Consider the following 23,855-nt stretch of genomic DNA (forward strand, 5'->3'; position numbering starts at 1 on the left):
GTAAGTAAAACTGCTGGAAATCTACTGCGGCATCCAGAGCAAACTAATCACACAATAAAGAATTAAACACACCATTTATAAGGTGCAATATTGAAAGTTCAGATTTACTGCATCAGTTATGTCCACTCTATTGATTAAAGGAATTATGTCTGTTTGGTTTCCGACTCACATCTATGTAGTAAAGACTGTCCACATGTAAGAGGATCGCCTCAGAGAAAATTATTATAAACCCATTTTTAAAAATATGAAATGCATTTATTTCTTTTGTCCTTTTAAATGTTGTGTGAGTTTTTCAATATAGAAAGTTTCTTTCTAAATTGAAAACAGCAAAGGGATTACATCTGGAAAAGCATGACAGTGTCACTGGATGACTAACAAATCAACTTGCCATACAGGATGAGCATATTATGAAGTGCTGGAATAAGGATTATACAATCCACTTTTCAAAGTTACTACCCTGCCTTTTCACTCAAACTGTGAGATTAATCCTGAGTTATATTCATATCTATCAATCCTCTCATGGCCACAAATCAGTGTGGCTCAAGGATCTCTGGCAGGGACATGCTGAAAAGTCCGATTGCTATCTAACCTGTTTCGCTGCTGGAGGAGGCGAGCGGCCTATTTCTAACACGGGGGCAATGCGTTTGCCTGCTTGCACTTGTGTACGAGAGTGTGTGAAGGGAAGTCACTGAAGCAAAGACAGAGCGTGCACTTGAATGATTGAGGTTACCTGGGTGACCTCATAAACCAAAACCCATGGCAGTCTCCCAAGGTGAACGCTGAATTATGCCGTCATTAAAGGACAGGCCCAGTTGCCAAGGTTAGTATGTAAAGTATAATCATCCTCCTCCCTCTTCTTCCAGTCTCTCATTAGTCCACCTCACAGGGCCAGAACAGATTATACCTTGAACTTGCTTGCCAATTGCTCTCTGCTCGCTGGGATTGGTTCTGCTACAGGCCATTTAGATGCCCTCCCACAATCGACAGCTAGCCGGACCTACGATTGTGCAGGTGTAGAATTTACATGCGCTCGCAAAGTCTGCATGTACTCTGGGTATGTGTGTGTTCCAGGCTGCAGTGAGCTCACAGCAGACAGATCACAGAATTTGTCCCATAAAAAATGAGGGATGATATGACTTACAGCCGCATTATGTCCTAATTTATAAAAGAACCGCTCGGATGAGGCCCGCTGGCATTTCAACCGTTTGTTGAAATTAGGATCATTTGTTTTGTTTCCCTTGGCACTGTGTGCTGATTCAGATCCTTCACGCTAAAAAGGGTCTCTGTAGCGTTTTAAGTGCAATACCACATAAATACTGCATGTGTCAAATGCAACCTCTCTCTTTGAGAGGCTATGTGTTGAAAGTATTGGCAAACAAATGCTTGCTGCTATCAAACATGGACACATTCTGGCACTAGATCACAGTGGCACACACAAAAGCTAAGTTAATGCAATGCTGGAAACAATAAAGATTTTATGTTAAGGAAAATTAATGAATGAATTAATCATTAGAATTTTCTGTCACAGATGCAGTAAAAGTAAGTGTTAAATGAAAATAAAATGATTTTTAAAAAATTATTTTTAATTACTGTTTTCTTTCCCAAATTATGTTGATTTGTGGCACAGAAAGAGAGGTTATATGAAGTAACTGTATCAGTACAATGCAACTCACTGCAATAGAAAGCAGCTTAAATTAAATGATTTCAGCTTAGAGAAGCAGAGAGAAGTTTTATTCAGAGTTAAGCCTATGTCACTACAGTGTGAGGTAAGAAATTCTAGTCAGAATAACTTTCTCTTGCTAAGCTAATGCTGTTCATAGTAACCACACTTCATGGCACCCTTGTTAAAAAAAGACTCGCAATAAATCCAGGTTTTATTGTGGTAACCTAAGCTCACTCTAAAAATGAAAAAAAGAGACATCAACAAGAGCACAAACGTTATTTGAGTCTTATATAATGGGGAAGTAAATCCCACCGTAAATATGGTTATCTTGGGCAGAATTATGGGTGGCAAAAATGTTCTTTTCATTTTTTTAATACATAAGTTATAGAAGTGACATAAATGTAAAGTAGTGGTTGCATGAAAAACTGTGAAAGTTATGAAATTTCGATGTGTAAGAGTTTGTAAGTCCACCCTGTTCTGACTAGTCAACACAATTTTTCTTTCATTTTGACATTTGTGTGCCAACAGTAAAACACTGATGTTTAACGACTCCACAGAATCCCTTTAGAAAAATTCGAACTACCCCTTTAATGGTTTCTGTAGAGAATGAGTTTCAGTCTCGTAGAATCTTGGCACAGTTATGTCTACAGACTGTTTGTGTTTTCATAAAAGTGATAGATAATGTTTATCCCCTTTTCCACTTACTGTTGTCAATTGCCTGCTAATCTTGGTATTGGACGTCAAGAGCGGGTATTCATTTCAAAACTGGCTGTGACACACAGCACACTTCAATCTACAAGCGCTTTTTGGTTGGATGTACAGCTGCTAAAAAGTACCACATTCTGGCTCCACTGATGTGTCTCCTCTGAGTTACTTGTGGAGTACGCTGCCGTTCCACTGAGTCAAATTCTTTTTTTAGAGGCTTTTAAGACAAAAACAGAGCTTGTATATCAGGTAACTGTTCTAATGTAGAACATCACAGATTTTGACAGTGCAGCCCAATCCCCAGAAGAGAATAAAGAACTGTCTCATTCCTGTTTGGGTGCGAAAAAGTAGAAGGAAGATCAATATAACTGATTTTTGAGAGAATGATGGAGAAGAAGCCCCAGTTTAATCGTCATTAGCAGAACTTTGGATTTTAATCTGCTGTCTTGAACAACATAATACCTTCTAATGTAATGTTGATTTTAAGACAACAACTATGATGTAAGCAACGACCTATCGCTGAAACAGACTTTGATGTATTGCATGGCATTTATGGTATATTTCAGTGTGTTATTGTATAAAAGCTTTACTCCATGTGGAACTGAAACTGAGAAATACCAGTATTTCTCAGTTTTTCAGGAACTGTGGTGCCACTGGGAGTTTAATACACAACCTCTTGGGCTTATAAAGAATGTTCCATGAAAAAACCCCCCCAAAAAACAAAACAACCCATCCCTGAATAAAAATGGTTTGTGGATGTCAAAGGTAAGAGGGGTATGGCCAGGCAGATCGAAGCCAAAAGTAGCTCAAAGATCCATTTGTTGCAAGTAGCAAATGTGGAAAGCCATTCCTAAAAGCGCAACACATCAAACTTTAAGGCAGATGGGTTACAGCAGCAAAAGACCACAACTGGGCCTCTGCTGTCCATTACCAGCAGAAACTTGGACTGCAGTTTGCACAGGCTCGCCAAAATTGAGCAATAACATATTTGAAAAAAGTTGATTGGTGGGATGACTCTCAGTTTTAGCTCCCATACACTCAAATAGGAGCTCAACCTAGCAGAGCCAGAATTTGGTTGAGCAACATGACAAATATCACATTCTAATCATGGATGTGCATACAACAAATCTGTCATATCAATATAGAGAAAAGTGTCAAAAGTAGATTAATGAATCAATGCCATAATAAATTAAAGTCATACAATATTCTACTCGCAAAGAGTTTCTAGCAATAAAGTGCCAGGTGATTGTATTAATGAACATTTGATAATTCCCTAGTTTTGCTTCATCCCCTGCAAATAGTCCAGAGCATATTAACTGATTTCCAAGGAATTCCCACAGCCATGCAGGAAGAGCTCAGTTAAACAAATTAGAGTAGAAATTAAACTTTTGATAGCTGTGAATAATGATCCCCTCCAACTGGCAAATGTTTTAAACTGGTTATTGTGAAGGTGAAGTTAATTAAATTAAGGTCAGATACTAGAGTCAGCAGAAGGACTTTGAGTGTGTGCGCGCGCGCGTGCGTGCGTATGTGCGTGTGTGTGTGCGTGTGTGCATGCGTGTTCTTAGCAGAGACATTGGTCTATCAAATTCTTCCAGAGGAAAAAACTTTAAATCATTTCAACTAATATTTAATTCTTTTAATTCTTTCATATTCTGTTATATTCTTCAAAGAGCTCTGAGAATGAGCACAGCTTATAACAAATTACACCTTTTTGAGATGCTGCCAGCCTATTCGGATGGGTGTTTACTTCAGCTCACCTAGCAAATCTGTGTTTGTCTGGTCACTTGTTGCTTTAAACATGACATCAAACCCCCACTGAGTTCAGGGCAGCAGGTCAGCCAGTCATAATTTGCTGTGGCTTCTCTGAGAAGAAGCTGACCAAAATAGGGTGGCCCTTGCGTTGAACATACAAGTGCTTCTGCAGTGGCCAGTATCTTGAACTCTCAAAACATCCTTTAATGCCTAGTGCAACCCTGAGGAAGCCCTGAAATGTCCTGCAGCAACAGCTGATGAATGTGCAGGGGAATCGAGCACAAATCTTCACCACACAGGTTACTAAGAAGAAGGCATGATGCCTGAACAACTCTTGAGGAGGGTGGCCACTTTGAATATATATATATATTCAATCTTTCCTGAAAAAATTGTACAACCCCTCTGTTTCTGCCCCTGTCGTCTTTTCAGGTGGGAGGATTGATTGCATTCTCCCGATGTGTTAAAGTTAAATGTTCATAAGGAAGAGGGATGGATTTGGTTTGATGCACTACTTAGACCTACTTTTCTTTCCTGCATTGCAGAGTTGCTGAAAGGTACTCAGAAACACGTTCCCTTTTCGTGAATGTCAAAGCAAGTAATTACACCATCTTAATTGCTAGTGACATGAGAAATGTACCAAATGTGCTCAAAAAGGCCCTTTAGGAACTGTGATGCTCAAGTGGTAATGCGTTTCTAAAGAGGACTGATGAAAAATAACTCTGAGAGACTTGCCAGACTTCTGACTGACTTCTTATACAGATAAGTATTATCTGGAAAAGCTCCAGTTCCGCTAGAAGTATCCAGAGCTGAATATTTCTCAACTTTTTGTTTTTTTTTCCTCAAAGATATATTCTTTTGGACCGAATTTATCTTTATGACAGTTAGTGGTTTGTAAAAGTGGCAATAATAACAAACAAAGGTTTATCTTTGCAACTCGGCAGAATGATAAGCAGAATGTCTCAATGTTGAGAGCCTTGGGGATTCAAAACAAGTTAATTTAAATATCCCCATTTATTTATTAGGCAATTCAATGTGCTTTGCAAGCAAAGTTATATTCAAGCAAGAAAATAACATTGGAAGAATAAGCATACAAATTGCTTTAAAAGAAAGAAAGAAACAGTAAAATGCACATTTAAAACAAATTAAGACATAAGAGGAAAAAATAAACTGCTGAAATTATGTTTGGCCTTCACATGAAAACTGCAGTATGAAGGCTGAAGGCGTGACATGTAGTGAATTAAACTTTGCCCTGTATTTTTATGTTTAATTCTCTCTTTCCTAGACAAATTGCCCTACTGACTCTCCTACATACTCTTTCATGGTATGGATTTTTTGCTAGCTCAGAGCTTTTACGTTTAGCTGTGTTTCTTTCCAACATAAAGTCACTGATGGAGCTACTGCTACCAATAACTTAAAATAATAATAACACAGGAAGTACTCTAGGACAAGGGCTTCTCTGTTTTTTTTTTTTTATGTGTCTGCTCTATTTTTTTGTAAATCCCTGATAGGTCACGGCAGATGGCCACTCACTCTAAGCCTCGTTCTGCTGCAGGTTTCTTTATTAAAAGGGACTCTCTCCTTTCCAATGTCTCAACATGCATGCTGAGAATGAGGGGTTGCTGCAAAGTTAACCATTTAATCGACTGTCTATTCTTGCTAAATGCTCGTTCAAGAGAAGTAATTACTGTAACTTCACTATATTGTCTTGTAACTATTTTGAATGGTAATGTAGTATGTACAACTTACTATGAGTTCATGGGACTGACTGTATGTTTTTTTTATGTATAAAATGCTTTGTTTTCTGTGTGTAAATTGCAATGAGACAACATTTGTTGTGAAAGAGTGCTGAATAAATCAGGTGAATTTCAAGAGTTCATGTTGTGGGTTTCAAGTCATGAAGAGTTTCTGTCTTTCTCTTCAAAAGCATCGCCTTTTGTATGTGAGTAAAAAAGAAGAAGCTAGGGAAAGCATTCACATAATGCTTTCCACCGTTCCCAGAAAAGAAACTGAATGCATGAATAGTAGAATTTAATTCAATCTACTGCATTTATTATCATTGTGTGTCTCATAAAACGAACTTGCTGTCTCGCGCACACCGAACAGTATGATACACAGAATCTCATAATTATTTCTCTTAATATCCAAGCCCCAAACATAAAGTTAATAAAAAAATTAAAAAAAAAAACATTAAAACAGAACAACAAAAGAAATAAATGCAAAAGTTTCCGATTAAGAGCAAAACCTGCAAGTTGTACAAAAGTACCATTAATTGCCACTGTTAATTTTGGGGAGTTGGGGGGAAAATTCACCTCTGTGATTGACATCAGATAGAAAGTCTTCAGAAATCTGCATATTTAAAGTGACATATCATTTACCAGACAGCAGCAGAGTAAACAGGTGTCTAGATGAATAGGAAAAGGTTCTGCTGCAGCTTCTGGAATGGTAGATCCAGAGGGGGCAGAGGGAGGCCAGTGATCTCCTGGGCTGTTTTCCTCACCCTGTGTAGAGCCGATCTGTCAGCAGCACAGATCACTTACATTAAGTTAGAGAACCTCCCACTGACCTGTGGTAGAAAGACTGTAGCGGGGTGGAGGCAGACGGGTTTCACTCTTTGTTCTGAGGAGATGGAGCCTCTGTTGAACCTGAGCTGTGTTCACACATCATTTATGATCCTTGCTGAAGTTCATGCCCAGAAATTGAAAGCTTTCTCCCTCCCCACCTCTTCAGAGTCAATTGTTCATAGATCATCACTCAATCTCTGTGATATTATGGTAGAATACAGCATAATACCAGCATGCCCAGTACAGCAGTGGCTGATGTTTATCATGTCTACCAGGTTTTGATTTAACAACATGTGTTTTTTAATAATTCAACTACTGTTATAAGGACAAGAAATGGGGTTGTTCCAAAAGGCAATCACTGCAGCAGTGGCTCCTAATTAAATCTATTACTTTCAAAACTGGTTGATTGTCCCTTTTGTGTCCTTGCAAAAAACAATCCCCCAATGATGTAAGTTTAGGCTTTTTTCTTAAATTACAGCTTGGAAAAAAGAGCAGAACTTGATCAACGTTTAGTTTTTCAGAGCACATGTGGGTCTGTTTTCTGTTATGATTGTATTAGACCGACCATGACATGTAACTGTGTCAAAGCTATCTGACACTGAGCGATATGCTTTAGATCAAAACTGTTTGATAATCATCTGATTTCGTTGTGCTGTTCAAGGAAAACATTGTTTGGGGCCATTTTCTCATTGAATGGGGCTGTTTGAATCAAAAAGACTCTTCCCGATTCAGCTCTGCTCTGATCTGCTTTGTTTTGAGTTTCCTGTCAAGATGGACAGAACTGGCTGTTTTATCATTGTGCCACTTTGCAAAGCTCTAATGATACTTAGAAATAACACAGAGTTTGTCTCTGGTTTGCAGACGAAAGAACACATCTGCCACACCGGTTCATGAATCCGCTCACAATTCCTTGTTCATTTTTACTTCAGTGCGCGCTGTGCTCAAACAGGGATTAGAAGTTGGACCACTTTCGAATATTGATGCATGTTTGACACAAAAAACTGGTCAGGAGAAGAATAATGTAATGTAGATACCTGTAAATAAGATGCACCAGTGAGGAAAAATACACACAATATCTTTTACCACATTTGTCCCAAAAGTTCCATTGCATTTTAATTTGTTGGCAAGAATTTGTGTCTTAAAGATGTGCTATTACATGTATGAAAAACTCACTGCATTGGAAATATTGAATGGAAATAAAAGCTTCCCTCCTGTTAAATCCTTGGTTATCTGAGCAGATGAAGTAAAAAAGCAAAATATTTCTTTTCTTCAGTTGCTTGAGGTTATTTATCTTAAAAGTATTTGTTTTTTAGAAACACTGTGTTATTAACTCACTCAGAAGGGCATGTAACTTAGTAGAGATAGCTAACTTCTAAGAAAAGTTATTTCTCTGCTACTCTGAATGAAAGGTTAACATTTTGATGCCCAATGTTTGGGGGGCAAAACACAGATTTTCCTATAACGTATAAAGTAAATGTTCAATAAATTTAAGAGTCTGGATGGACTATGCAGGGCGATAGGATCGATTGTCCTGATTTTTTATTATGGCTTGCAGCATAAAAGCACCTTGCAGATAATTTGTTAAAAGGTTTAATTCTTAAATTATTTCTTGTTATTTAAAAAAAGAGTCTAAATATTGATCACATTCTGCAGCTCCACAGTTCTTGTTTAGTAAACTAAGTCAGATTTTTAAAAATGTTAAAACAATAGCAAAAGGCATCAACCCACATAATAGAGTAATTTCCCTAAATGAGTTGCACTCAAACAGGCGTTATTAGAAAATAAGTCAATGGAAGAAAATTGTGCAGCAGTTAAAAACTGGGAGTAGAGAGCAAGAATAACAGTTATGCCTTTCTATAGCTTTAAAACACCACACACAGTAGGGAAAAATAAATGTTAAAAAAAGGTATTGCTTTGTAAGAATAACATGTTCAAAGACCTGGATTGCGTCAGCAATCTGACATTACTGCAGTGTTATGTGTGGCAATATTTTACAGATAGAAATAAAACAAAAACTATTATGTATAGAAAAAAAAAGTACTTCTATTGAGGGTTTGCTTAAGTTTGGCTGACACTAATGAAAACACACTTTATTAATTAGGCAGCAGGTTGCTCACAATTCCTTGGAGAAATATTTTAAGGCTATAAATTTTAAAGTGCAAAAGAAAAATGTTGGTTAAACTGCAATATCAGAATAATTCATTGCCTGAGTGTTTTGTAATTTGCTCCACCTGTCAACTCTGAGTGCAAGTCTTATAAAGTTTCAATTCTCTCCAAATGACATGTTTGTATTTTTTATATTTAAGTGTTTAGATGTTTTCTAGACACCACACATGACAAATTGTTCTTAGATTATAACAACACTGCACAGGAAAAAAACATGGTTGGTGAAGCTTTTCTTTCAATGAAGGGATAAGCTTGGCCGAGCCCAGCAGCCTGTTATTTCCTGCTCAGCAGCTTCGCTGGAAAATCAACAAGAATAAGTTGATTGTAAAAGGTCAGTGCACTGAAGGCCAAAAGGGGAAGAATGTCAGAAGCCTATGACACCCAACTCTGATGTTTGGACACAAGAATCAAAGATGTGCTCCTATCTTGGGGCCATGCTTGTAGCAGATTTGACAGAATGATAAAGAGATACCAAAAAAACAGACAAAAAAAAAGCTGAATAACAAATGAAATGATAAGTTAAACAACGGGCATGCTAGTTTCTCATGTAAATGTCTGTTTGCATTACAAGAAAACGACATAGAGTGGCTTGCAAAAGCATTCATATCCCTTGAAGTTGTTCATATTTTGTCATGTCACAATGGCAAACATAAATCTATTTCACTGGAATTTTAACAACCAGAACAAAGTGACATACAATTGTGAAGTAGAAAAAACAAAATCATAGCTGATTCAAAACATTTTTTTACAAATAAAAAACTCAAAGGTGGCGCTTTTTCCACCAAAGCGTTTTGTACAACAAAACGGTTGAAAAGGGAGATTGAAGGATTTCTCAAACATGCATAAAAAAAAAATCAAGTGAACACTCCAGGTATGTTTTTGATGAGGGAATAAGACTATAACATGATGTACAGCTCAAAAAGTAAATTTTACATAATACTGTCTGGGTGAAATATATGATGATTAAAATCATTAGATTTTCTTTCTTTTTCTCTGCGCTGTAGCACTTCAGATTTGAGGTATTGACCCAAAAGGTGTTAGAATCCTCCATTTTCAAGTTGACTGTTGACAGAGTGATGGCCTAACGTTGATGATTTCGTATTAAACTTTACATTATGCTGACACCGGAGATGGGACAGCTAAGCCGTGAATTAAGCTTAAAATCCTTTTGATTCCCTTGGCCAGCACTATGCTCATCATCATTACTTATTCACCAGGAATAAAATAATAAAAAAAGGACTTCCAGGGTAGTAGCAGTCCTTTACATGCACTATATCCTCAGAGTCCTATCTACCTGTTATAATCCTGCATAGTGGAAAAGTGTAATGTCACCTTGTGTGAGAGGCAGCTCTCTCACTGAGCAGGAAAAAAAGTAATTTAGCACGAGTGCAGATCACATTTAATTAGAGAAGAGGATTTAAATTGCCATGCATCAAACACTGCGGATGACCAAAAAGGAAAGAACTTGGGCCACGGGCCAGATTCCATGAGCTCCTCCATAACCCATCAAAATCCCCTGAGCTATGAGGGGTCAATAAGTCAGAACATAGCCACCTTAATTAACAATGGCCATAGCTGGGAGGAGTGCAGAATTTCAATGACTGCCACCCACACTTCACTGAACTATGAACAAAATGTATAAAATAATGAGTTTTTTCACAAAACTGCTATTTTTGTTTTTTTTTTTTGCTGAGAAGTCCCCCAGTCTATGGATCTCCGTCGAGGAACGTGTCGCTGAAACATCCTCCTGTGTAGGAAACACGACATGATTATACTGCAGTTATTCATTACATATAGAAGATTGATATCGTTAAAAGCCGCCGCAGATCAAATGAGTTTGATGTTTCTCATTCACTAATGACTCCGGTCCAGAGGTAATTTTTTCAGCATGTGTTAACCTGTCAGGAGTAGGTGAATATTTTTACCATTTAGCTGCCAACTATTGTTGGGGAGTAATTTCACTTTCATTATGTTTTTCTATCAATAATAGCCGCACAGCTGTCAGAGTCCATTAAGACACATCTACATAAGGACGGGAGCAAACATTCACACGCACATTAGTTTGAGGCACAGGCAGCAACGGATCTAAACTATACAAAGATGAGCTCCTGTTTCACATCCCTGTAAGGCCTCTTAACTGCATCAGATATATAAGCATATATAAATATATGTACAATATGTCTGTATCTATCCACTGTCCATCCATTTTCTTGACACCCTTGTCCCTCAGTGGGGTCGGGAGGGTTGCTGGTGCCCATCTCCAGCTAACGTTCTGGGTGAGAGGTGGGGGTCACCCTGGACAGGTCGCCAGTCAGTCGCAGGGCAACACAGAGACATACAGGACAAACAATCATGCACAAACACACACACTCACACCTAGGGGTTATTTAGACAGACCAATTAACCTGACAGTCATGTTTTTGGACTGTGGGAGGAAGCCGGAGTACCCGGAGAAAACCCACGCATGCACAGGGAGAACATGCAAACTCCATGCAGAAGGACCCGGGCCGGGAATCGAACCCAGAACCTTCTTGCTGCAAGGCAACAGCTCTACCAACTGTGCCACTGTGCGGCCGCTCTATCCACTGTCATTGAAATAAAATATGTAAAATAGACCTTTAATTTAGTGTTAATTGTAAACTCAACGGTTGCCAACTTTAGTGCTGTTTGTCACTTTACATACCAAATAAGTTGCATCTTCTCTTTGCTATTAACAAAGAAAGTAATATAAAATGTTGCTTTGACTGACAGTAATTATATTAAACCTCATATGCATTCCCTTGTGTACAAGTGCTATCATTTGAATAGCTTCAACGGATCGTTCCCCCGTTTAAATCAGGTAAATATGATGAGAATTCAAAAAACCTTGTATGTAGTTAACTCAGCAAAGCCCACACCGTTCAACAGATTGCCCGTAATGTCTCATCGCAGCAAAATGTGAAGTAGTCTGCACTGACATTATCACCATACCCTCCAGCTGCATCTGCATAACAAGAACAATCTGTTTGATGGTCTAATGATTGCTTTGCATTTACAGGACCCCAAAAAAAGATTTACATGCCTCCAACATGTTAAATATTAAAGAGGGCTTTATTGTTTTTCCCTTTTCTGGGGAAAGAAAGCAAAGCACCGTTCCACTCCAGCTTCATAGGGGATCAAATCCCATATGGAGCGTTACCGTTACAGTGACCGAACATCGCAGCACACATCCACGTGCCCCTGGAAGCGCTGTTATTGACCATCAGAACACTGCTGGGGCGGGAACAAGCTTCCCCGTGGGGGCCAGATGAGTAAAGAGCTGTCAAACTTGGTTCCCCAAAGTGTTAACAGACCTCCTGTCTGCAACGATCTCCAGGTCTGTGTCTACCCTTGAGTTGAGTTCTCCAAAGCTCAGTAGAACTGTGTTTCTAAATTCAACATCCTCTTTTTTCTATGTCACACATGAAGAATGGAGTGATGAGTGATTGTTAAATATAGTCGTCAACAGTTTTGCTTCTCTCAGCAGTGTTAAATTGCTTTGCTTCAAAAACTGTTTAATGTGTCCTCCACAGAGCCAGGCCTTAATTAAATGCTTTATTAAATTACATTAAAACTTACTTTGCAGCAGGTAAGTAAGTGTTTAGTGATTGCAGGTTTAGAAAAGAGTGTGATAACCTTACATGTAAACAAATCTAAAAAGTTAAAAGTTTGATTCAACAGTATAGAAATGTTACAAATTAAAATCTTATCAGTGCTAGATTCACCGTTTCCTTCTGACCAAAACAAGATGCTTATATAAACACTGGAACAGTCACTTTTTTTCTTTGCTTTTTTCTTTTCTTGCTCTTCTTCGGATGCATTTAACAGGTTGTAATTTTAAATAATTACAGCTGGACAAAGGATAAGCAGCTTCAAGATAAACAGGAAGGCAAACTATACTGTACCTGTTTTTGTGGACTGGTGTGAAGTTGATTAATTTTTCTTTTTCTTTTGTCTGCTTTGCAGTGAAACTGGGTCGCCAGTGCATTGTACCTACCTGTTAACATAATATGTTTAATTTGCAGAACTCTCATATAAATCAGAGTAATGTAGCTGAGACCAAAGAATCCCTCCGGTGGGCTTTTTCTTGCTGTGCTGTTGGAAGAGGAGCAATTATAAAGCGTATTTATTAAAACACCACAAAAAACGTGTTCTATGCATCATAGTGACATTGCATTTCCTCTACATTCTATGTCATGTGTATGTCAGTACTGTTTATTAGTAATTAGAATAGTATTAGTTTTGGCATTAGTGTACTAGTATCTGACTGAAAATGACACACATATTCCAGATACAATATTTAAAAAAATTCCCATAGTAAATGGATCCTTCTTCTGCCACCACCAGTTATCTGACCACAGAGGACATGGACAAACATCGTCTGTGGGCGTCCTAAACTGTCTGGTCGCAGAATGTTGGCAATAAATTCTGTTGTCCCTGCAGGGGCCTCTGCGGATTAGGCCATCATCCCACAGATACCAAAATATTCCCACCGGTAGTCTGTGTGTTTGAATATAGGATGGACATTAAAAAAAGGTTTTGTTCTTTAACTTTCTTCAGCATTTTATTGTCCCAACAAATCCCATGACAGAAAGAAGGACAGCAACGCAGCTGCTGAGTTGCGACAGTGACTGGTGTGAAATGTTAGATTTCTGTCAGAAAATATTATTGGATACTTTTGTAAATATGGTCATAATATATTTTTTTAAACATGAGTTTTGTCCCAAAATAAAACATGAGTTTTGGCCAAACAAAGAGCCTCTTGTGTAATCAGCATCACAGTCTGCGTTAATAATCGTATTCCCTGCACAAAAACAAGGCAAAAAGAAAAAAGTAAAAAGAAGTGCAAAATGATAACACCTTGTGTGATAACTTATATTAAAAATAACAACAGAACTATCCTTTGAAGATGAAATCCAATCCACTCAAGTTTTTGTTTTGTAGAAATATATAACAGGTTACTACATTAACAAGTCAGGGGCGTAAAGAAAACCTGAAAGATTACCATGAGGTGCTCTTTGAAATCTTGTCAATATTACAAAATGTTGACTGTGGGAGGAAAGAAAGATGATGAACTCAGTGTAGATTTATACACCTGATGACAAAATGAACTATAAGAGCTGCATTTCTTCCTCAATGTCATCTGGTTAAAGTTAAATACATTTGGCAGCTGAAAGTACCTGGAAGTAGATAGCTTTCGAATAGGACAAGGTGTTTGAACGATTTGAAACTTTAGCATATTTTAATTTTTTTTTTTATAGAAATGTTTCATTCAGGAAAGTTAAATATGCTGATTGTTGCTAAAGTTGAATGTTTAAAATACCAGAAAGCATGCAGAAGGATGACAATACCTCCCAAAATGACATAAAAGTAAAAAGAAAATAAAAAAAAAATTGATATAACACTTTTAATATATATTGTTCAGGTACAAAATTAACAAAAGGTAATATTCCAAAGGCTTGTTTTTGAACGTCTTTTGAATCAATGTTTTTTTTTATTTTTTATGTTGACTAATCAATCTGCTTTAAAAGAGAGACAGTAACACTAATTGTAAAGAAAAATAAATTACTGCCATACTGGCATAAATATATTCCTGAGATGTAAGCAAGTATTTTTTTTCTTAAAGATTTAAGAGGAGCCAAAAAAGCAGGTCTTTTTGATTTCATATTTGGTAGAGTAGATTTACTGTACATTTTTTCTGTGTACTACTAAACAATAAAACAAAAAGATCTTGATTGATTGTCTGTGCTTTATTGAGATAGAAAAGTGCACAAATTTAAGTGACAAGAGGAAATATGAATGGTGAAAGGTTCCCATGACAACAGTGAGGGGTTTTAATACATCTTGGCCTAAAATGATGAAGAGAGAGAGACAGACTGCGCCTTCAGAACGAGGATGCAACTTGAATCACCGTTATCCTCTTCGACAGTTTCAAACCTGTTGCATCTAAACTGAAACCTCATGAAAGATGTTTTGCATTTGACATTGGAATAACTTTTCAGCAACCTAATATTTTTTTCATGACAACAACTGTGATGAGATTAGTCCGGCTGAGATCCTTGTAACTGGCTTCATCTTTATTGATTCAAATCCCTTGTTGGACCAAGAAACTCTGTGCTGGACCTAAAAACAAATCTGTTACATCAGAGTCTATCAGCTGAGTCACATTTCTTTACCTTTCCCAAAACTGCTTTCTTTTTCCCAAACTCCTTTCCGTAAGTGTAACGTAACATAAAATACTTATTTTCTAATTCATATGTCCTAATGATAAGTGAGGTTGTGTGTCATGTTTTAGGATCGGCCTGTCAGTGTGTTATTACAAGCCTTATTGGTTTCTTGATTTTCCTTTAATCTGCCTCCGAGATGCATTCCTGCTCACCCTTTACGATCTCATATTGTTTTATTGAACATGCATTGGGCTTCTCTGGTCGTGCTTGCTTTTATAGCAAAGCTGTAAATTTCACTCTTTTAAGATGAAACCTTAGATTGCTTAAAAAAGTTGATGCTGAGATTTACAGAGGACATGTGCTAAATTTAGAAGTCGTGTGGTGTATTGGGGGTAGTTGATAAATTCTCTGTTACGACCCGGCTCGGCCAGGGGAAAGGGAAGTAACATTAAAGAAACCTAGATGTTAAGGTTTAACAATTTAGAGGTTTATTGTTCCGTTTTGACCAAAATAAAAAGGTAAAACTTAATAATGAAAATGTAGGGACTTACAACAAAAATGTACTAAATGAAACAAAATCCACAAAACAATCAGAGTTGTAAACCAAAGACCTTAATCAAACAAAAATGGATTTTCAGAACAGGTTAAACAAAAACAAACTACAAATCTCTAGCCGAGACACAAAGATCCCCCACAGGGACAAAGTGAGTTACACCAGCTATCAAAGCTAACAAAAGCTGTCAGAGTGGACTAAGCTATCAGAGCTAACAAAACAAGTTTACAGCAGTCAAAACAAACACCCAACAAAGTAGCAAGCTGTCAGCCACACCTTCTCCCAGGAAGTCCTTGGTTTTTAAAGGGAGGCCTCAACACTGATTGGTGGAGCTGGCAATTGATGACCCAATCACGGTAGGCCTCAGGGTTTGGCACAGGACAACAAGGCAGCACCCACTTCCAGGTGAAGTCAGTCTGATTAGCCACTGCAAAAAAAAAACCAAATAAACGCAGAAAAGGCCACTGGCCGTAACATTCTCAAAATATAATATCCAACAAAATACTATTTATTTATTTTTCATCATTCCAGAGTAGTCTAAAGTCTCTGGAGTTTCTCAGATAAATATTGTATCCATTTATCCATCCATCTAATTTTCCCTGTTTTTTTTTTTTTTAATAGACATTTTAATCAAACTTATCAGCTATAAAGTCTTTTGTTTCTTTTCTTAACAAAAATATCAAATGGACTGAAAACACCTAACATTTTGAGTAGAGAAAAGCCTGAGATTTTGACTTGAACCTCTACTGGAACCTTGGTTTGTTGGATATTCTGTAAAAGAGATTTCACTTTCACCTTTCTGAGCTTTACAAAAATTTAAAGATTCATGTTGTGGCTTTAAAGCTTTTAAACTCAACCAGGTGAACAGGAGGACAATTTTCCCACAGGAATGTGGGCCAATTTAACGTTGATGCTTGACAATAAAATACTGGCAAAACTATGCATTTTATATACAGAAGTAAATAGCAGAAAATTGATACTTTACCTTTTCCTCACAGACTTCACTACAGCACAACACTCACTATGTCACATAGAGCGAGAGGAGCGTTTATCTTAGTGACACGTAATTGCAAAATAAAGCCACAGCATCAAAAAACTGAACACTGAATAAATATTTAGGTATATATATAGTGTGAAATAAATTACATTCCTCTGGGTTCAGGTGGAAAAAAAAGATTAAAAAAAAGATAACTTGTGCGGTCAGTCTAACCATTCAGATGAATTATATGCTGTGTGTTGGGTAAAGGAAGTCAAGCCTGTCATGGATTCTCCACTAAATAGCCTTTCTGAATTCTTTATATATCATTTGAGGCTAAGAACTCTCATTCTTCATTGTTTTATAATTCTACCACAAACTGCATCACATGATCTGAATAAGTCTCATTTATGGCACTTGACCTTTCAAGCTGATTTTATGAAAGTCAGAAATACTTATGTTTCCCAGAAACCTTATAGTGCAAATTACCTAAACTACTTAGCCTCCAATGTTTAAAGATTTGTGACTGCCTGCCTCTTTCAAAATGATAAAAACAGACAGTCGATCACTGAGTAAGACAGAGTCAATGTCTGAAGATTGGTACTTTCCTAAAATAATGGTTTAGTCTTTTTTTTTTCTTTTTCTTTTTCTTTTTTGCCGTAAGTGACAATGACAACAACAAAGCATCACCACATCTTTCTTTCCAAAAGATCATTTTTGGCAAAAAATGACTTGTTATAGGAAGACGATTAATAATTTCTGGAAGATTGCACATAATTCTGTTAATGTAGCAACTACTGTTACTCTTCCACAACAGGTAAAGTGATTGTTAAAGTTTTTAAAACAGACATAGCTATCAGTAAGATTTTCTTTAATATATTAATATGACATTGTTTTCTGCAATAAAACAACGTCATACTGCTGTGAGCATGTAGAATGGTGAAGTCCAACAGTGAACCAGACAATTACTGTTTCAGCTTATTCAGTGTTTATAAGTGGGACACATATAAATATCTACGCTTTCACAAAATGCACAATGTCAATTTTGTCACAAGTGTTCCTAAAGCAGCAGCTTGCATGTTAAAATGCTCAAATTTAGTCGACTGAGACTGGCGCCTGTGTCTAACAATCACATCACCTCCAACTCATGAATCCTTTTTAAGTTTGCCATGAGTGAAGTACTGGCTTTTCATTCAGACAGTCAGTTGTGCAAAGCATGAATGATGGCATGTTTCTGTGTTTTTTCCGGGGCTGATCATCCTCCTGACGTGACACAGCTGGCACCTTCTCCTAATAAGTAATTCATAAAACTTTATGAACCTTAAGACATGAAAGGTGTTTGGGCAACAGCGAAAAGATTGTAATAGTATTTATATTAAATATTACTAATAAGTATATAGTGTTTTATAGATATTAATATTTTCATTTTGAGTTACTTTGCATGTGTGAAATCAGTGAAAATGAGCAATCTGTCTGACTAGGTGTTGGAATCTCTTGACTTTTTTGTCTCTCTTGACTGTGAAATTGCATGTTTTTATTACATGTATAGTAAGTATTTCTTAACTTCACAGAACCTCACTTCAGAAAATCACAAACTATACCCTTAAGACTGATGTGGTGCTACAAACTCTTGTTCCGGGTGAAAGGCTTACTTTGAAGGAAAACTCACAGATATTATAATAGAGGGGAGCAAAGGAAATGCTACTAACAAGCTCTCTGGTTTCTCAAGGAATTTGACTTGGAAAGCCATAAAGCATTGCTGGATGTTCTTTACAGAAATTATCAGCTCAGCTGGAGCACAACTTTGACCAAATTGCTTGCCTGAAACTACATGTTATTACTAGAGTATATGGTAACTTCAAGTTTTGATTCAACAGAAGCTGGGATATATTAATGCCTTCTTTTTTTTCTGCCAGTTCACAAAAAAGCATCCTTCTTTATTCGACTTTCTGCACAGTGAGGTAGAGCTGCTTTGACTTATACATGCAACAAGGGCATTAAGCAGATTTTGAGCTCGGGAACTGGGACTCATGCAATCTTAAAATCCCAAAGTGCACAAGAAATATAAAATTAATTTATTGGTGAGAACATGTACTATTATGATCCTAAAGGAATCCACTCCTGACCTCAAGTTACCTTGTCTAAATGCAAATCGAAGCAATATACATATGTTTCCATTTCAGAACATTTAGTTTTCTCTTGCAGAAAATCGTCCACATTTTAATCACTTGCTCTGCAGTCTGGTGAAACTATTGAGATGTTGCAATTCTCATCAGCTTTGCAGAGACCCACTGTTATGCTGTAATATTTGGAGAGACATATTAATTGCAACTGCTTCTCACGCCGAGTTCTGTCCTCAGAGCACCGCATAGTGGGATTTCTCACAGAGAAGTGGATCATATGGATGAATAAATCAAAAAGTGCATTATAATCTGATAAAACGGAAGATAAATAGGCTCTATCCAATAATGTCTCTGGAAGGAGCTCTGAGCTTGAGGCATTCAAAAGCAGCCCACCATCTTCAATAAGCCATGAGCAGATGAATGGACTGTTCTCCCATTCTGGGCTGATTGGTGCTGACAAACTATAGATCACCTGTGAGGGAGCAGCACCTTATTTTACCAGGAGTTGTCTCACTCTATTCGTCAGCCGAAGGAATCACTCTACTCAAGACAAAACGGCAAAGCAGTCCCTTTGTGTGACTTTGTTATTTTCACCCCCACAGCGACTTTAGTTTTAATAGAAGCTACTTTTTTTTTTTTTGTGGACGCAGCATCGGCGGTGCCAGGGTCCGGCTTACAGGGCTTAAACCCTGAATGTTTTCAGCAAAGCTCAAAATCTTTTACTGTTCATCACTTGCAGCATTTTTTATCCTAAGCCCTGCTCGTGGCGGCAGAGGAATCAATGCGTTTCAAGTTTAGTTGTCAAAGTGAGGCGCTGCCAGAATGAGAAGACAGAACCTATCCTCCTAATAAGATATTAGCAGATCCTTATGAGTGGAATACCGTCAGAAAATATTTCCCGTGGATAGATTATAAAACTTGGCAGACTATTTTTTTCTGCTTCGAAATTAAATAAGCAGAGCAACCATGTGTAGTAAAGCAAAACTGCTCTGTTTCAAAAGCATGAAAATAAAGAAAATAAAATGCGTTTACAATTTATGTCTCAGCCAGACAGTGTATGATGCAAATGCAGGCAAAAAATAATAAAAAAATAGCTCCACCTAACCATTTGACAGTATGTTCATCACTACTGAATACCTGAATACAATCCCTGTAGATGACCTAAAGGAGACAATTTTATGAGATCCATGTTTACAATAACATGCATACAATAAAAACAAAATATAGAGCTGGAGAATCATTGAGGAAATCATTAAGAGGTAGTGAGACAGTAATTTTTACTTCAGCTTAAAATAAATAAGCTTTAAAATAGTCACTTTAAGTCCCTTAAAAACAAAAAGAACAAAACGATATTTTACTTGAACAACTCTGTATCTGTTAAAGTTAAAACAACTCTGCTGTTGTTTCAGAATGCGCATATATGATAATGAGAAAAGTTAGAAGTAGGAGAATGTCTCTGAGTCTTTCTCTTGCCTTCTTCCTCCGTTGCTGAGTTACAACATTGAGTATATGAGAAAACCTTTGCACCAGTGTATAAAAAAAAACATTAAGATGCACAGTGCAGTGTCTGACTGTCTGTGGTAACATACATCTGAAAACATTTAAAAATGTAATGAACCCCAAATCCATGGTTAGTTCTACTTTGAAAAGTCACTCATTAGACACAGAAAAGCCTTGTACTCCATCCATGCAAAACTTTGTCTGTTTAATCATAGCAAAGAACAATTGGTTCAATTGTGATTAGAGCATCATACGTGTTAATGATTAAAAACATCTTGTGAAGTGCAGGCAATGCTAAAGTTATCAATTGAAGAAATTGCATGATTTATATCCGGTTAATGTATCCTTCAACTTCATTTTTAATACATGTTTTATTGCCCTGGGCAAGACTCCGCTTCTTTGATCCTCTGCAAGTCTGTGCATAAAGGATCATAAGGAACTGTGCCATTAGGATTAGGGGAACAGCTTCTTTTATCAATTACATCAAAGTTTCATATGGTCCCCATTAAATAGATGCTCACACAGTAATATAAAAACAAATCCTGGCTACTTCCTTCTCTGGACCCTCTGATGATTGTTGGTAAAAAAAAAAGTAAAACATGAGCGTTTTGTGCCTTGACTCAACTCAGTGTTTGCATAGTAATCAGTTTGTAAATTTGGTTTGAATCACAAGTCAATCCTCAAAGCATTATGCTTGTTAGACCCACCGGCTTGAGGCTGGAAGCTTGGAAAAAAGCCAGGGGCATTTAAAAGCAGTCTTCTGTCCAAAGAAGGGATGAAAGCTTACTTTTAACTCCTGCTATGCTATCAGTGTGCACTGCTGACACTGTTCCTGTGTTCTCTACAAACATCCTGGAATGCACACCAACTATAGATGACACTAACGATAATAAACAGCAGGGGATTCCATGTTCTGTTGCTCAGCTCATCTTATTAGCAACTGAAAGAGCTGCTTTTATAGGATGAAAATGTAACAACAGAAAATGCAAAACCTGTCTCTGCTCAAGACAAAAGTATGTTTGTTTAACTCCAGTAATTACAGAACAGAAAAACTCGAATTAACACTCAGCAGCAGGAGATAAAAAAAAATAAAAAATAAAAAAAAAACACAACCTCTAAAATGCCCTTGTGAGACAGTAAATTTTATGATCGAGTCCTCTGTGCTGGGCATTCACTGAGTAAAATCCCTCATGACTTGTTATATGGCAGCTAAGAGGAGATGGATCACCCGCTCAAAGCAGATGTTGTCGGCACACACAGGGCACTCTGAAAACAATGTGATCCTCACGGACTAACAAAAGCGCACCCAGAGGCAGACCCAAATAAAAGTCACACAAACACATGCTGATCTTAATCTATTACACGGACTGTGTGTTGACCGCACACGCGCGCACACATAATCTCCTTTCATTTTACAGAGCCACAAACAGGCGACCACAGGTACAGATATTCTCTGGGATTTTGTTGACACACAAAACACACATCGCCCAGGCTTTATTTGTTTGTGTTTTATTCTCAACCACAGAGAGGACATCACGCCGAGAAAGGCTGTCAATAAAATCACTGTGTCCTGTAGTGTTTGTTTTAGAATAAGCGCTAAGGTCACACCATGTTACAGACAGCAAGTGCCGACTGCAAAAAAAAAAAAGAAAAAAAAGAAAAAAAAAAAAAATATATATATATATCCCCGCTTCTGACCTCATATGTAATCTTCTAGAACATGTCCTGAAGCACAGGATGGAGGACGCAGATGTAAACTCTCTGAAAGGAGGGCAGGTGCAGATTAGGAAACACATGTAGGCAACAGGCAGGGTGGCAAAGTCAGAAATATTTCTAGCAAAGTAGAATAGACAGAATCGAGTGCAAGCAATTTCATTTTAATTAACAGTTTATCTCTTAAATAAGAAGGAATAGTTAACATTATTTAGAGCGACTTTACTAAAGTGCCTACCACTTTATGTTTCATCGCAATACATCCATAAACTACCATGACTTTATTTGGGATTTTATGTGATAGACTAACAGAACGTGCATCATAAATGTGATGTTGAAGAATATGCTACATGGTTTTTAACAGTTTCTACTCATTAAAATAGGTATCGTGTCTCATGCATTCAAGCCCTTTTGCTCTGAAACTAATATGTGAAATATGTTGCAAACAATTCCCTTCATAAATTGCCAAATTAGTGAAAAACACACAAGCAACATTTGTTTGTAATTTAATAACTCAGAAAACATTAGAGAACTTGTTGCCCCATCACAGCATATCCCCTGCCTGCATTTAATAAACTCTTTAGACCCAGACTTCACCATCCACTTTGTATTTCAAAACCTCTGTTAAACTTTTATCATTGTCTGCTGTATGTGGGTCAGAAAACTCCCTTGAAACATGACACATGCAACTGGCATATCTGGCAAACATCTCAGTCTAATTTCCAAACCGGGGAGATATTCGTCAAAATATTTACAGATGTAATTGCAGAGGAGGATAGCTCAACAAAGTGGGTTTTAATAAATGCATGACACTCTTTTACAGTATTTATTAGAAGAAAGAAAAGGAAAACTACCCTTTCACTTCCTTTTCACAATCTTGCATTACTTTGCACTGATCGATCACTTAAGAAACATTCAAATTTGCGGTTTTAATGTGATAAATAAAAATCAAGGGGTGTGGACATGTTTGCCAGACCCTGTGCATGCATCTGTTCCGTTGGAGCTGTTTTCAAGCAACAAATGCCAAACAACGCTGGAAATTAAAAAAATAAAACATCTCATAAATCTTTCTAATAAAGAATATGAACACAGGGGCATTTTTATTCCCTTTTTATGTCCGTTTTCCTTTATATATTCAGATGCTTGCATGTTTTCTAAAGTCACCCCTGTCATGGGAATAAAAATGGAGCGCAGGCAAACACAAAGCTAAATGTCAACCTTCTTCCCATGGGTAAATGAATCATATGGTGTTTGAAGACTGTGGTAGAAAGGTGTGTAATAGACTCAAGCTAGGCCAAAGTTAAAAGATGAAGAAATATGGCCTATTGAGAAAATAGTCAGTTTAAGTGGGCCATCCATATTTCACTCATTATGAAAGAAACTGTTTGGCATAGTGGTTTTATTGTCGGTGCTGCACATAGAAAGCAGTAATGTGCACACATACTTTAATCCTGCAGATTTTGGTAAACGTCCATCGTTGAAAAAGGATAACGCCGCAAACTATATCCACAAATTCTCTTCATCGTCTCTTTTGTCTGATCTGTAAGTGAGAGACAATTTGTATTACATGTCATTGGTAAAAGGATTAGGAGGCATGATTTATGCTCGAAAGACATTTATCGTTCAAAGCAAATGAGTTTCTTTTCTCAGAGGAACAATGGGGAACAGCCCGACTCCTCCCTTAATCTCTGTGAACAGAAAAGGCTCACCAAAGTGGAACTCGTGGTCCATGTAATTCGGGCCTTGATTAAACCATCACCCTAATTTTAAATTAGCCTTGCTCTCTATTCACCCAGTTATAAGCATGGATCACTGTTATACAAGTCAATCAGTGGTCAGAACAATCTGATGTTGAAGAAGCAGAGAGGCAGCAGCTTCAATAAAAGGTTTTTTTTTTTCACCTTCAAAACTGTTAGAAAATTTACGTAGTATAATGGTTTCTTTTATTCTTTTTC

This window comes from Poecilia reticulata, chromosome 10 (genome assembly GCF_904066995.2).
Source record: "Poecilia reticulata chromosome 10, P_reticulata-male-v2, whole genome shotgun sequence".
NCBI classification, from domain to species: domain Eukaryota; kingdom Metazoa; phylum Chordata; class Actinopteri; order Cyprinodontiformes; family Poeciliidae; genus Poecilia; species Poecilia reticulata.